Raw genomic sequence first — 16,612 nt, forward strand, 5'->3', positions numbered from 1 at the left:
CTCATGGGCTCTTAACAAGTGTTGCCAATCTGGGGGAGCAGCCTGCTGTCAACCAGGGCTGCTCTCCCTCACCAGATACCCCCGCAATGAAGGTAGCGCTACTGGGGGGGAGGCGGCACAGGCAATGTGCCCCGACGCCCCCACTCTCCCCCAAAGAGCAACGGCCCCATTCACCGGCTACGTGGGACTCCTCTGGTCGGTGGTGCGGTTTGCGGGGCTCTCTCACCACATGAGAGCCCCGCCTTCACAATGCGCCCGGCCCGCTTCACCCGGTCCCCCATCTCGGGACCGGGACTTTTAAAATGGAGCTCGCAAGGCTCCGGGACTCCTTTTCCATGGCGGGCAGCATCTTCGGTCTACCTCTCCCCACGGGAGACAGGAAGGGCAAACAATGGCTTTCCCTAGGCAGGGGAAAGCAGAAACAACGTCCTCCTGGCCCCGCCCACAACCAGGCGGCGGGCCGGACATCTCCTTCCGGCGTTTCCCCCGGACTGCGGCGGTGACTTTAACGGCGGCAATAATGAGGGGTGGGCACCCTCGAAGGATAAAAGAATAGCAGAAACGGGGTGGGCACCCATCAAATAATCAAACAACCGGGGTGGCACCCGTAATTAATCAAATAGAAATACGGGCATAAGGCAGGGTGGGCCCCTACCTGGAAAATAATAAAATAAGCGGGCATAATGTAGCAACAGCGCCCAGTCCTGTGCTGCAAGGGTCAAAAAGCGCTCCCCGAGGAAAATGCAGCGGAGGAAGAACTAGGGGCATCCAAAAGAACTGAAGCCAGCACTCACAAGGTGCTGGGGTAGCCCCAAAGACTCTCCAAGGTCCATGGACTCATTAAGCCAGTAGCAGGGTCCCCAGAAATCCTCCTGCATCCAGGGGCAGGGCATTCATGGGCTGGGCAGGGCCCAGGGAGGCAAGCCTTCCACTGGGCCCCAGCAGCAGCACGCCCATGGTAGATTCAAGTCTGAAAACAAGAACATTTTAAAAGAGGTCACAGCCTCCTTTTATACACAAAAATCCCTTTGTCTCAGGGTGCAGGATAGGGGAAAAACCAGTCGCACTCTGAGTGTGTGGGGTGACATTGGCCTGCCCTCCCAAAGGAATGCATGAGGAATGTATGTGTCCCTGGTAGTTCCTGATGCTTGGGGAGTGCAAGCTCGAGTTTGGTATGTGCGGACTCGTGTGATTAAATTCTGTGCAATGATGTGTGCGGCGTGATTGCGTCTAGTGTTGAAGTGCTACTTCTAGAAGTTGGCATGTTTGTATAATTTGTGTCTGGCTTGTGATTGTGAGAGTCATGATGGGTCTGCCCCGGTGGTGAGTGTTGAGATTTGCATGAGTGATGTGAGGGAGGAGTATACCTGGGACCTAAATAGTGCTGGGATTTCCCCACACAATGCTGGCTCTGCCCCCCGTGGTGCAACTAATGACCCTAGCCTGCCAAGTGAATGGAAAGGGTGGCTGAGGAAAACAAAGTGCTCCAAAACCAGCTGCAATTGGTTTTTCTCCCACCCTGCACCCTGAGACAAAGGGATTTACTGTATAAAAAGAGGCTGTGACCTATTACAAAATGTTCTCTTGTTCCTGATCAGGAGAGGGGGGTCTGTTGCTGCTGTGCGCCAGGAGGATACAGCCACTGGGACTGCCTCCCTGCCTGGAGGACCCTGTGAGCTGGACCCTGGCAGGCCCAGCCTTGCCCCCCCTTTTTAGGTCTCGCCTGTCGATGCGCATGCGCATCGAGCAAGCGAGACTATAGGGGCTTATCCACTCTTTATCCACTGCAAGGAATCGTGGCGATTCCTTGCAGTGCCCGTGACTTTTAAGCTCAATGCGCATGCGCATTGAGCTTAAAAGCGCGTGCACGTCCGTCTTGTTTTACCCGCTCCGCCCCCTCCCCTTCCCGCCGTGTCGCATTTCTCCTCCCCCTCCCCTCTCTTCCCTCCGTCTTGTTTGTTTATTTTACCCGCTCCGCCCCCTCCCCTTCCCGCCGTGTCGCATTTCTCCTCCCCCCTCCCCTCTCTTCCCTCCGTCTTGTTTTTTGTTTATTTTACCCGCTCCGCCCCCTCCCCTGCCCGCCGTGTCGCATTTTTTTTTAAATCCCCACTTCCCCCTTACCCCCCATCAATGCCAACACTGACGCCGTGCTAAAGCCCGCTCTCCCTGCTCCGCCCCCTGCTCCGGCCGAGACGCATTTCTCCTCCCTCCTCCCCCCTCCTGGGTCAGGTTACCCTGCTTTCTCTTTCGCTTTTTTTCAACCACATTCCACCATGGACTGGGACTTGGAGGAAAAAGAACTTCCACTACAGGCACATTCAGAAATATCTTGCCACGTTCTGACGTGTTCCCTATATTCAACAATTTGGAATAACATCTCCACCCAATTCAGAAGAACTCGCCTGAAGTTAAACACCTTTTGGTGGGTGAACTGCAATTGGGTATGCCCCTCCTCAGCAGCGCTTATCCCAAACTTTCTCCTAATCCGGTAAGCATTTTACAAAAGCGAGTGCGCCCGCCATGCTCTGGAATGTTTTGTGTCCACCGTGCCCATGTTTACAGCCTGCGACCGCCATGATGTTTTCCCCTTCCCACTGCCTTCTTCGCACTTTAGTGAATGAGCATTTTTCCAATCTCCCTCCTCGCCCCGTCGCTGTATCGCTCGTTACCCACGCTGCGTGGGGAGAAGGGGCAGGAGTTGCTTTTCGGAAACTCCCAGATCTCGCTACTTTTCTGTGGTCTTCGTTTCCGCTTGGGTTGGGAACGTACCTTGCTGGCATACACCTCTTGGGGCACGGATTTCTTTCACCCATACTCTGGGAACGGCCTGCCAGTAGTACTGCTCACCCCCTTCAGCAGGCATTTTCCTCCACGGCACACGCAGAGGTGCTGGCGCCGCTCCCGTCAGCCGCGGGCGGCATGCTTTGACTTTCTGCTCTGACCCCCACTGCAGCAAATTCTTTCAGTTCACTGCTGCGCGGGGTGAGGGTGTGCAGTAGGTGTCGCAGGGCACTGTGCGACGTAGCTTAGCCAGGTGATGAGTACATGGTATCATTGAGCGCCCTATCTACCAGTGAGGTAACCAGGCACCCTTCCCAGAGACACATCTATGAGATCATCATCACACTCACCCTCACTCACCCTCAACCCCTCACCCTCACTCACCCTCACCCACACTCACCCTCATCCTCACTCACCCTCAACGCCTCACCCTCATTCACCCTCAACCCCATCACCCTCACCCTCACTCACCCTCACTCACCCTCAACCCCTCACCCTCACTCACCCTCAACCCCTCACCCTCACTCACCCTCAACCCCTCACCCTCAACCCTTCACCCTCAACCCCTCACTCACTCTCAATCTCACTCACCCTCACTCACCCTCACCCACACTCACCCTCACTCACCCTCAACACCTCACCCTCACCCACACTCACCCTCACCCTCACTCACCCTCAACGCCTCACCCTCACTCAACACCTCATCCTCACTCACCCTCACTCACCCTCAACCCCTCACCCTCACCCACCCTCACCCTCACTCACCCTCAACCCCTCACTCACCCTCACTCACCCTCAACACCTCACAATGACTCACACTCACCCTCACACACCCTCACCCTCACACACCGTCACACACCCTCTGCATAACAACACCTCTCACACCCTCACTCACCCTCACACACACTCACACTCACGCAACGTCACACACCCGAAGCCTCACACCCCCTCACTCACACTCACCCTCACACACCCTAACCCGCACACCGCCTAACGCTCACACCCCCTAACGCTCACACCCCCTAACAATCACCCCCTAACCCTCACCCCCTCACTCTCACCCCACACCCTCACCCCCTCACTCTCACCCCACACCCTCACCCCTCACCCTCACCCCCTCACCCTCACCCCCTCACCCTCACCCCCTCACCCTCACCCTCCACCCTCACTCACCCTCAACCCCTCACCCTCACACCCTCAACCCTTCGCCCTCAACCTCTCACTCACCCTCACTCACCCTCAACACCTCAGCCTCACCCTCACTCACCCTCACTCACCCTCAACCCCTCACACTCACTCACCCTCACCCTCACTCACCCTCAACTCCTCACCCTCACTCACCCTCACCCTCACCCTCACTCACCCTCACCCACACTCACCCTCCCTCAACCCCTCACCCTCACTCACCCTCAACCCCTCACCCTCAAACCTTCACCCTCAACCCCTCACTCACCCTCACTCTCACTCACCCTCACTCAGCCTCAACTACTCTCACTCACCCTCAACCCCTCACCCTAACTCACCCTCACCCTCACTCACCCTCAACACCTCACTCACCCTCACCCTCAACACCTCACCCTCAACCTCAACCCCTCACCCTCACTCACCCTCACCCTCACTCACCCTCACTCACCCTCACTCTCACTCACCCTCAACCCCTCACCCTCACTCACCCTCACTCACCCTCACTCACCCTCACTCACCCTCACTCACCCTCAACCCCTCACCCTCACTCACCCTCAACCCCTCACCCTCACTCACCCTCACCCACCCTCACCCTCACTCACCCTCACCCTCACTCACCCTCACACAGTGCAATAGGTCTCAGACCATTTCAGTTAGAGCTTTAAGAAATGTTTATGGCTTTTTTTATTTGTAATTCTTTAGCATTGGCTACAGGAAACAAAAATGCTAAACATTTACAAAAAAAACCCATAAACAATTCTAAAAGCATTAACTCTAATGGTGCGAGACCTATTGCATTTCCAATGCTTGTTGCTTTTTCCTTCCCGAAGGACTTGTTGCTGGACTCTGGGGCATCTTAGCGCTGGGGAGCGCTGTACCCCTACCTCCTTATTGTTGTAACGCCTGGGGCGCCCTACAGGCAGCTCGGCGTGATTCTAAGCCTGCCTCAGGGGATTCCCCAGCGTGGGGATCACCCCTCCGTGGTGTAATTGACGGCACGGGTGCCCACCCCGCTCATCTGCCGTTTGTGCCCCCCAAGCGAGTGCCCACCTTGCAGTTGTGCCGCTCATGGCACTTCGCTCTATATTTAAATTAAAGAGGGCGCCTACCCCTCGTTTGCCCGGGAGAATAACCACCGCAGCGCAGGAGTGATGGAAACGTTACCGGGCCGCTGCCTAGTGCAATCCGGAAGTGGCCACCTCCACATCCCAGGGCCGCGCTGCAATTGGGTCCCGCAGCCGCGACCCGGAAGTACAGTAGGCCAGGCAGGAAGCAGACCGGAGGCCCCCCGGTCTCCTGCCAGGCAAAGAGAAGAAACCCTGAAGCCCCGGACCAGCGGAGGAGCCGGCAGCCTTTTCCTATGGAGGGAGGGGCGCGAGGCACCTTCCCGTGCCTGCCCCCGCCTCCACACCGAGCAGGAGTCCCGGCTGCCAGGAACCGCAGCAAGGAAGCAGCGCCAGAGAGGAGAGCCGCCCCAGGATCGCCGCCGCACAGGGAAGCCGGTGAGTGTGGGCGTCTTGGCAGGCATTTTGGCATTTTGAGTCCCCCGAGTGGGACTCCAACGATCCTGAGGCAGTTGGTTACTTAGTGTCCACGAGGCTCAAAGCGGGCAGAAGGCGTAATTTGAAGCCCCGGGCTCCCAGGGGCATTTTGGCTATCTCGAGTCCCCGAGGGACTCCAAAGGAGTTGGGCAGCAGTTCTCTCGAGCCTGTTGAGGCTCCAACGATGGGCATTGTTGTTTTAGAGCCCTGGGAGGGCTCCGGGGGCCATTATCTTTTGAGTCCCCCGTGAGGGACTCCAGCGTTAGTGCCGCCATTTGTTCTAGGAAAAAGCAAAGGAAATGATGGACGGAGCATTGACAATACAAGCACTCACCCCCCGTCAACTGATCTGGGTTTAATATATCACCGTTCTTTAGCCCACTCTGCCACCCCAGTTCGGACATGGCCATATGCAAATCAGTCTGACTCTGTGCCTCATGGGAACAATCCAGCCCGAACTGCCAAGCCATGCCTTCCCTGGAATGGAAACAAGCTACCGAGGACCGGTTTCTGGCATTTCAGCCATCTTCAGCCCGGCTTGCTTGAATCCAGTGGCAAAGTGAGCAAGGGACTCACGCCTGAGCATACCCTGCCAACTTATGGTGAACAAAGAAAAACCAAAGGAAATGATGGACGGAGGGTTGACAATGCAAGCACTCACCACCAGTCAACTGATCTGGGTTTAATCCATCACCGTTCTTTAGCCCACTCTGTCACCCCAGTTCGGACATGGCCATATGCAAATCAGTCTGACCCTGTGCCTCATGGGAACAATCCAGACCGAACTGCCAAGCCATGCCTTCCCTGGAACGGAAACAAGCTACCGAGGACCGGTTTCTGGCATTTCAGCCATCTTCAGCCCGGCTTGCTTGAATCCAGTGGCAAAGTGAGCAAGGGACTCACGTCTGAGCATACCCTGCCAACTTATGGTGAACAAAGAAAAACCAAAGGAAATGATGGACGGAGCGTTGACAATGCAAGCACTCACCACCAGCCAACTGATCTGGGTTTAATCCATCACCGTTCTTTAGCCCACTCTGCCACCCCAGTTCGGACATGGCCATATGCAAATCAGTCTGACCCTGTGCCTCATGGGAACAGTCCAGCCCGAACTGCCAAGCCATGCCTTCCCTGGACCGTAAACAAGCTACTGAGGACCGGTTTCTGGCATTTCAGCAGTCTTCCGCCCGGCTTGCTGGAATCCAGTGGCAAAGTGAGCAAGGGACTCACGTCTGAGCATACCCTGCCAACTTATGGCGAACAAAGAAAACCCAAAGGAAATGATGGACGGAACGTTGACAATACAAGCACTTACCCCCAGTCAACTGATCTGGGTTTAATCCATCACCGTTCTTTAGCCCACTTTGCCACCCCAGTTCAGACATGGTCATATGCAAATCAGTCTGACCCTGTGCCTCATGGGAACAGTCCAGCCCGAACTGCCAAGCCATGCCTTCCCTGGACCGGTCTCTGGCATTTCAGCTGTCTTTTGCCCGGCTTGCTTGAATCCAGTGGCAAAGTGAGCAAGGGACTCACGTCTGAGCATACCCTGCCAACTTGTTCTAGAGCCCCCGAGGCTCAAAAGGAGGCACTTGTTTCTTCAGAGTTTGAGAGGCTCAGGGCATCCTTTCGAGCCCATGAGGTGCCCACGTGTGTTTGGCCCATGGTTTATTCAGCTGCCCAGCACTTAGTGGGCAGCTGCCACGTTTAGGCTGGGAACTCTGGAGCAGTTATTCTTTGGCAGCCTGCCCTGATATTGGGACACAGGGAGTTTCAGCCCCAGAGAGGTCAGTAGGCCTGGGACAGCTACAGGTTGTGGCCTATGTAATTTCTGCGAATTGTTCTGTGCTGAACCTCTGAATGTGTTGTTATACGTCATGTGCTTTTCCCTACACCTTTGAATGTATGTTGTGATGTGTAATGTGTTCAGGCCTATACCCCTAAACGTATAGTGATACTTAGGTGGTTGTTCTTTCTAGTACAGGTGTTGCTAGTGAGGTCCTGGTTCCCTGCGTGACATTCTCCTAAGGTGGTTAGGGTTGCTTTGGTGGTACTTACCTCTCACCAGTGGTTACTGGTTGTGTTCTCTATTTTCTCTGTTGTGCTACAGTGATTATTATTCTATGTTCTACAAAGTGCTATTTCTAACAAGTATTCTAAATCTACAAGTGCATATTCCTGACAGTGGTCCATGTGCCCCTGTCCTGTACATGTATCCCCTGTAAATTCTGCCCGTGCCTGTTGGTACCTTGTAAAGTGTGTGTTTTTATCTAATGTGTTTGGTATAATACAAAGGCTATTTTTATATATAACCTTGAGCGGAGTTCCTTTTGTGGAGGGCCTAGGGTGTTGTTGCTGGGTGTGCGCGCAAACACTTACCTTACATAGCCTCTGGGATAAGCCTTACTGCTCGCGCCACGTTGCCTAGAGGGTGAGCAGGGGTTATCTTTGGTGTGTAACTCCCTTGCCCTGACTTAGAGTGGTGGTCTCTGACTGGTTTTGGCGCAAGCCTTGGCCAGCCAGAGATCCCATTTCTAACAGTCTCACTGCTGCAAGCTGCACACTGCCGCACACCTCACACTACTGCATGCCTCACACTGCTGCATGGCTTACACTGCTGCACACTGCTGCATTACTCACACTGCTGCATGCTGCACACTGCTGCACGCCTCACACTGCTGCACGCCTCACACTGCTGCACGCCACACACTGCTGCACGCCACACTGCTGCAAGCCTCACACTGCTGCATGCCTCACACTGCTGCATGCCTCACACTGCTGCACACTGCTGCATTACTTACACTTCTGCATGCTGCAGACTGCTGCACGACACACTGCTGCACGCCACACACTGCTGCACACCACCCACTGCTGCATGCTTCACACTGCTGCACGCCACACACTGCTGCACGCCACACACTGCTGCATGCCACACACTGCTGCATGCCGCACACTGCTGCACACTTCACACTGCTACATGCTGCACACTGCTGCATGACACACTGCTGCATGACACACACTGCAGCACACCACACACTGCTGCACGCCACACACTGCGGTACTCCTCACACTGCTGCAAGGCACACTGCTGCACGCCTCACACTGCTGTACACCACACATTGCTGCATGACACCCACTGCTGCACGCCACACACTGCTGCACACTGCTGCATAACTCAAACTGCTGCATGCTGCACACTGCTGCACGACACAATGCTGCACACTTCACACTGCCACACGCCTCACTCTGCTGCACGCCTCACACTGCTGCATGCTGCACACTGCTGCACGACACACTGCTGCACGACACACACTGCTGCATGCCACACACTGCTGCATGCCACACTGCTACATGCCTCACGCTGCTGCATGCCTCACACTGCTGGATGCTGCACACTGCTGCACATTCAAACAACAGTGGTCCCATGCATATTCCAGTATAAAACCAATAAATATAGACGGAATCAAATCTATATTTAGAATGACATGTCCAGCCGGACAGAGGTCCTTCAAGTTTACTTGATAAACAATGTATCAGAATAAAACAAAAATACCTTCCACAAGACCCCTGTGTGGTACACAAGCCTGTGCCCAACACTTGCGGGGTGTTTGCAGTTGGTGGAAAATTAGAAGGGTTTTTAAGGCAAACAAGCGTTCTTCTGTTCACATGTCAATTATACAGAAAATGTCAAACAGCACCATTACATCAATTTAGCAATCAAATATTCGTATAAGGTGCTTAAGCAAGTCGACGGCGTTTCGGTCCCCCTAAAGGGTCATGGGGACCATCATCAGGACAAAACAATAATTGCCTTTATCGCTAAACCTCAAAATTGCCGAGGCAACGTATGAATAATGTCTAGCCGTGTGGATAAGCAGTATGGCCTGGACCAGCAGCCCCAATTAGGACGTGGGTTGCCACGTTACTCAATCGTAACCGAGCGATGCCAGGGTAAGCCGTTATGGACGGTCTTGGAAATCTTCCCTTTCCGTCCATAACGGCTTACCCTGGCGTCGCCCGGTTACGATTGAGTAACGCGGCAACCCACATCCTAATTGGGGCTGCTGGTCCGGGCCATACTGCTTATCCACACGGCTAGACATTATTCATACGTTGCCTCTGCAATTTTGAGGTTTAGCGATAAAGGCAATTATTGTTTTGTCCTGATGATGGTCCCCATGACCCTTTAGGGGGACCGAAACGCCGCCGACTTGCTTAAGCACCTTACATGAATATTTGATTGCTAAATTGATGTAATGGTGCTGTTTGACATTTTCTGTATAATTGACATGTGAACAGAAGAACGCTTGTTTGCCTTAAAAACCCTTCTAATTTTCCACCAACTTTAAACACCCCGCAAGTGTTGGGCACAGGCTTGTGTACCACACAGGGGTCTTGTGGAAGGTATTTTTGTTTTATTCTGAAACATTGTTTATCAAGTAAACTTGAAGGACCTCTGTCCGGCTGGACATGTCATTCTAAATATAGATTTGATTCCGTCTATATTTATTGGTTTTATACTGGAATATGCATGGGAACACTGTTGTTTGAATGAGTATGTTCCCCGAGGTCCCCTGCTGACTGAATTGGGGCCCCTTGTTGTTACCAATATAATAGCACACTGCTGCACGGCACACTGCTACACGCCACACACTGCAGCATGCCACACACTGCTGCACGCCACACACTGCTGCACGCCTCACACTGCTGCACGCCTCACACTGCTGCACACCTGTTAGACCTGGTACCTTGGCGTGAGTCTCCCTTCCACTTTTTGCTGATGTACCTCAGATGTTTTTGCTGGTGTTCGCTGCTCAGGGCACTGCGCCACGGCCAATCCGTGCTGCAGTGCAAGTGCTCCCAATATAAAATGTATATGTGATTGATTTCCATGATTGGCTCATTGGAATTACTGTCAGTCCCCAGTAAAGTGCACCAGGAGTGCCAGGGCTTGTAAATGCCAATACTGCTAGTGGGCCTGCAGCGCTGGTTGCGCCACCCACAGAAGCAGCCTTTTAAAATATGTCTAGGGTCTGCCACTGCAGAACCTGCGTGCAATCTGGTACTGTCATGCTGGCTGGGCAAGTGCACCCACTTGCCAGCCCCTAAACCTTCACTTTACTTCATGTGAGTCACCCCTATGATAGGCCTTAGGGCAGGGTCTATTGTAAGCATAAGGTAGGACTAGCCCTGATGTGTGTGGTATGTCCTAATAGTGAATTACAGCCAATTTCGTTTTTCACTATTGTAAGTCTACCTGTTCTCTTAGGCCAAGATGGGCTGCTGGAATTATTACACCGTATAATCCCAGCAGGCACAGGGAACATGGTAGAAATTCAAGTTTAGTATGCCTGAACTCAGAATAATAAAATACTTCTTTTAGTAAAGTTTATTTTAATATCCTGTGTTTGCAAATGATACTTTTAGAAAGCTAGCATTTGCTTGCCTAACCTTTTCAGCCCGCCTCTGCTAGGATATGTATCTGCTGTCTGGGTTGTGTGAGTGACAGGGCTGGGGGATGATAGGTGGTGAATGCAAGGATTACACCTTAGTGGGAGGTGAGAGTGCCCCTGGACTCTGAATAGGGCTGTGCTCTGCCACCACAATGCTGGCTCCACCTCCTGGGGAGCGACTGATGACTCAGCCCGACACCTGGCCCAGGAAGAGGGAGGACGGTCAACAGAGTACTCCTGGCTGCCCCTGTCATCACAATGCTGGCTCCATCTCCTGCGGAGCGACTGATGTGCCTGCCCCTCACACTGAAAGGAAAAGCCAGGAACAGCACAACAGAGTGCTTCAAAACTGAAATAGGCTATGCAAAGGCCCCCCTGGCCTGAAAGAACAAAAGAAATGTCCTATAAAAGAAGGAGCCCTGCTCCTACGAAATTAGATCCTGCTTGTGAACCAAGACGCCCCCTCTGCCTGAGGAGAAGGAACCAAAGGAAGCTGAAGGAGAGAGACTGTCCCTATCCTGAAGGACTGACCAACAGTGGGAACCTTGCTGCCAAAGGAGAGGAAGAAGCTCTACAGAAAGACTTTGCTATTTTTTACTTTCTACAAACACTTGTGCTTCCTAGCTGATCTCCAAGGGCCTGGAAGTGAGCTGGCCCCCTGACCTGAGCCCCGGGACCAGTGGGCTCTTTCCTCATCCTTCCAGTCAAGCTGCTGGGCTTGATGAGTTCTGGCCCCACGGAAAGGCCTTCCGCTGCGTGCACCCGTGAAGATTGTCTGTCTTACAGTGCGTGGAGCCGTGCTGTGGCCGCCCGACCCTGATGCAGCCGCTGATTGCAGCCGCTGCCACACCGTGTCCCCAGGGGCCGCCCCGCTCCCTGTTTTCGCCCATCTGTGAGGCCGAAGTGCACCGCCCGCCTATCAGCCGCCCCGAACCCCCGGTACCCGAGTGACTCAATTGTACGGTGCGTGCCCTTGAGCGTTTGCTCCGCACCGTACTCTGCTCCTGAGGCTGCGCCGCACCAGCTGACCTGCCAGTACAAGTCGTACCCGTTGCTGGTTGCCGCTGCGCCGCCTCACCTCTTGCCTGCTCACTCCGGTACCCGGCCAGTGCCTCAACGCGGTACACTGCGTTGACCCGCACCGCACCAGAAGAAACCCCTGAGGCTGCGCCACAGTCGAAGGAGCTGCCCTGTACTATGAGTACGGGCAGCTCTGTGTGGCAGTTCCGCCAAAGGATTTCCCCGCAAGCTTTGCATCGAAGGTACGCCTACGCCCGGACACCTACAGCGCCTCGGACAACCCGCAGAGCCCCTCGGATGCCCCGCTCCAGCGCCGCACACCGCCACGAGCCGGACCTACCTCAGTCCCGTCCACCGCTGTTCTCCGCATTGTCCGCTGCAACCCCGAATCAAGGTACTGTTCAGTGTGGGCTCAAGGGTGCACATCACAGACCCGAAGGTCCGCCCCTGGTGAAATTATTGCTGATGGTTAACCCCTTGCCGGGCCTAATAATCTGAAAGAGCCCCAGTAGCGCAAAGCGCCCAGAACAGTGCCTTAAGAACAAGAATCTGAAGCAAAGTATTGTGTAACCAAAAATTCTGTTTTCCATCGCATTCGAGGGCATTTAAACCTGTTCCTCTTACATAGAGACGCTTTGCTGAAAGAACACTGTCTTAACAAACACCTGAACTGAATTATTGAATACCTAAGAAAAGTATCCACTCCATCCCCCCAAACAGTATTGCGTGCATCCTACATTCGTGTTATTTAAGGTCTTGTGATAAGTCTGCAAAGCTAGTATCTTTTACATGAAGTATACGTATTTTTATATAAATACAGCCTGGTGTCCATTTGTGGGGGTGTCAGTGTTATTTATTGTATGTGATTATAAATGCTTAACTTATGCGCTCTGAGGATTAGCCTTGACTGCTCGCGCCACACAACCTAGAGGGTGAGCAGGGGTTATTCTTAAAGGGTAGTTCCCTTGCCCTGACTAGAGAAGAGGGTCCCTGTTTGTCACAAGTGCATACCTGTGCCAACCAGAGACCCCCAATTCTAACATTGGTGGCAGCGGTGGGATTTTCGAATTTGCATTTATAAACTATGTACAATAAATTATTGATCATCACATAGTGAGATCAGACCTGCCGCACCTGGGTCCTCTTCCCGCCCTAACTTCTTCCCATTTAGACACGCCCCATTCCACGGTCCATGGGATGCGCGCGGGCGCGCGTTGGGGCGAAGCCCGGGTCAAGGGTGGGCCCGTTTAAACCCGTTCAAGCCCGATTAAGACCGGACCGGGCAACCCCCCTTACACTTGTAAGTGTGAAACTGTATGTATACTGCTGTAATATCTTCTTTTCATAACTTAGGAAGTAGGAGTTACAACCTCTGTCTCTCAATATGACCACACGTGAGAGTAGGAGTAAGGCTATTATGGGAGGGTCCCAATTAACAGGCATCTTAGATAATTTTATAATAAGGGCTAACTCGGTAAAAGATCAAGGCATCTACCTAATGGAACGAAGGGTGTCTCAAGATTTAGCCATGGCCAAAAGGTCATCTATGGGCTATTTTGCATCTGCACGCACCCCAGAGCATAACATTAGAGTGAATCTTACAGAGACTCAGGTAGTTGTGCAGAGTATGCCCAACACATTAGCGCAACCTCAAACACAGCCTTTAATTGATTTCCAACCTTCCCCGGTATCAGTAAATACTTCAGAAATTATAACGGTTGGGTCCCAGGAAGAAACAAACATGAGGCAATTGCCGGAAAGACCGGAGGTTGCCATACCGAAAAGAAAACGTGTTAATACCACCTCTTCAAGGGGCAGAAAATGTAAGTTAGCTAAAGCCCGGGGCACTAGTGATATTTCCAGTAAGCAAGGGGAAGAACAAGGGCAAGTTACTCCGGTTAGGCAGGACTTACCGCAGCTAGATACATTGAATGAAACTTTAGATTCTAGAGCTGCAGATAACACCGAGTTACTCCTTCAGGTACAATGGACGAAGCTGACGAAGTTGATAGCCTACTAATAAATAATCTGGGGAAGTTGCTCAAATCTTTTCTCTCACCCCTGGAGACTAGATTATTACGCATTGAAAACCAGCTTTTTAATCTGGAAAAGTTAATAAGAAGGTCGTCAAGTCCCAGGGTTGAAAAAGTGCCACATAAAGAACCTTTAGGTATGGTACCTGACGGACAAGTAATAAATAATCCCCAGCTGCTGACACAAAAACCAAACCGAAACACTACAAAGGTACCAGTGAGTAACCTAGAGGGTGAGCAGGGGTTATTCTTAAAGGGTAGTTCCCTTGCCCTGACTAGAGAAGAGGGTCCCTGTTTGTCACAAGTGCATACCTGTGCCAACCAGAGACCCCCAATTCTAACATTGGTGGCAGCGGTGGGATTTTCGAATTAGCATTTATAATTTATGTACAATAAATTATTGATCACCACATAGTGAGAGCAGACCTGCCGCACCTGGGTCCTCTTCCCGCCCTAACTTCCTCCCATTTAGACACGCCCTATTCCACGGTCCGTGAGACTCGCGCAGGCGCGTGCCGGGCGAAGCCCGGGCCAAGGGCGGGCCCGTTTAAACCCATTCAAGGCCGATTAAGACCGGACCGGGCAACCCCCCTTACACTTGTAAGTGTGAAACTGTATGTATACTGCTGTAATATCTTCTTTTCATAACTTATGAAGTAGGGGTTACAACCTCTGTCTCTCAATATGACCACACACGAGAGTAGGAGTAAGGCTATTATGGGAGGGTCCCAATTAACAGGCACCTTAGATAATTTTATAATAAGGACTAACTCGGTAATAGATCAAGGCATCAGCCTAATGGAACGAAGGGTGTCTCAAGATTTAGCCATGGCCAAAAGGTCATCTATGGGCCATTTTGCATCTGCGCGCACCCCAGAGCATAACATTAGAGCGAATCTTACAGAGACTCAGGTAGTTATGCAGAGTATGCCCAACACATTAGCGCAACCTCAAACACAGTCTTTAATTGATCTCCAACCTTCCCTGATATCGGTAAATACTTCAGAAATTATAACGGTTGGGTCCCAGGAAGAAACAAACACGAGGCAATTGCGGGAAAGACGGGAGGTTGCCATACCGAAAAGAAAACGTGTTGATACCACCTCTTCAAGGGGCAAAAAATGTAAGGTAGCTAAAGCCCGGGGCACTTGTGATATTTCCAGTAAGCAAGGGGAAGAACAAGGGCAAGTTACTCTGGTTAGACAGGACTTACCGCAGCTAGATACATTGAATGAAACTATAGATTCTAGAGCTGCAGAGAACACCGTAGTTACGCCTTCAGGTACAATGGACAAAGCTGACGAAGGTCATAGCCTACTATTAAATAATCTGGGGAAGTTGCTCAAATCTTTTCTCTCACCCCTGGAGACTAGATTATTACGCATTGGAAACCAGCTTTTTGATCTGGAAAAGTTAATAAGAACGTCGTCAAGTCCCAGGGTTGAAAAAGTGCCACATAAAGAACCTTTAGGTATGGTACCTGATGGACAAGTAATAAATAATCCCCAGCTGCTGACACAAAAACCAAACCCAAACACTACAAAGGTACCAGTGAGTCATTCACAAGAAAAACCCTCTGCAACTAGTCAGCACCCTAGACAGGAAATGACTCGCTCTAATGCTACCACTTTAAACCCGAGAACTCATTCGATAGGCGGGGGCAAGAAAGGGCGGACTCACCATCAACTTACCCCCAGAAGTCTGCTCGTATGTAGTCGTACTGACAGGTGTCCCGGAACTGGGTAAACTGAATGAGGAATCGTTTTGGCCATTAAAGTATAAAATATCACATTGGCTTAACACCAACCGACCCCTACCACCACATATGATGAGCAAAATCCTAATGGTACGTAGGGTGCCCTGGGTAGGGTACAATAGAAAAACAACCTATGGGGACTGTGTGGTAGTCAATTTCGAGGACCCACGAATGGTGGACTATATCCGCTCGTGGAGACCTCAAAATAATAGGGTAGCCATAGAAACCAGACCTCTCTCATATTTTTACCCGGTGGAAGATCGACCTGACCAGGGAGGGAACTGGACCAGGGTTACGCACCATGCACAGGGTGGGATGGAACATTGGGGTTACGGATACCCTAGTAGCTGGAGAGGGGCACCGACGGCTAATAGGTTCAGCTGCCTAGAAATGGTGGATTGACTACATCCATCTAGGGAGATTATAACTTGCTCTTATGAGGGGTCATGTATGCATAAATCCATAGTTATTCATAACAAAATTAGTATCTAGGGGTCACCATACCATGTCAATCACTGTGGATACAAACCTCAACATAATACAAACAGAGTGGTGAAAACCCAAAGTGCAAAAAAGTGTGACATATGATTGCTGAGTGTAAGCTCAAGGGCATGGGTAAATATTCCCATCAGTAGCCGTCCTGTACCACCCTTTTTAACATCATTTGGGTTCTCCTTGCCCAGGAGACAAGACAACACAATATAGCCTACTGGTGTTCCCAAGACTATGTGTAGTTCTCAAAGTCTGTGTTATCAAAGAAGAGTGGTATTAATATCAATATAGATGGGTTTTATGGCTACTGAATAAGCAGTGCAAAAAAAGTTAGTGAACAAAGTGAGTAAG

The sequence above is a fragment of the Lissotriton vulgaris genome, chromosome 3_1 (assembly GCF_964263255.1).
Source record: "Lissotriton vulgaris chromosome 3_1, aLisVul1.2, whole genome shotgun sequence".
Taxonomy (NCBI): Eukaryota; Metazoa; Chordata; class Amphibia; order Caudata; family Salamandridae; genus Lissotriton; species Lissotriton vulgaris.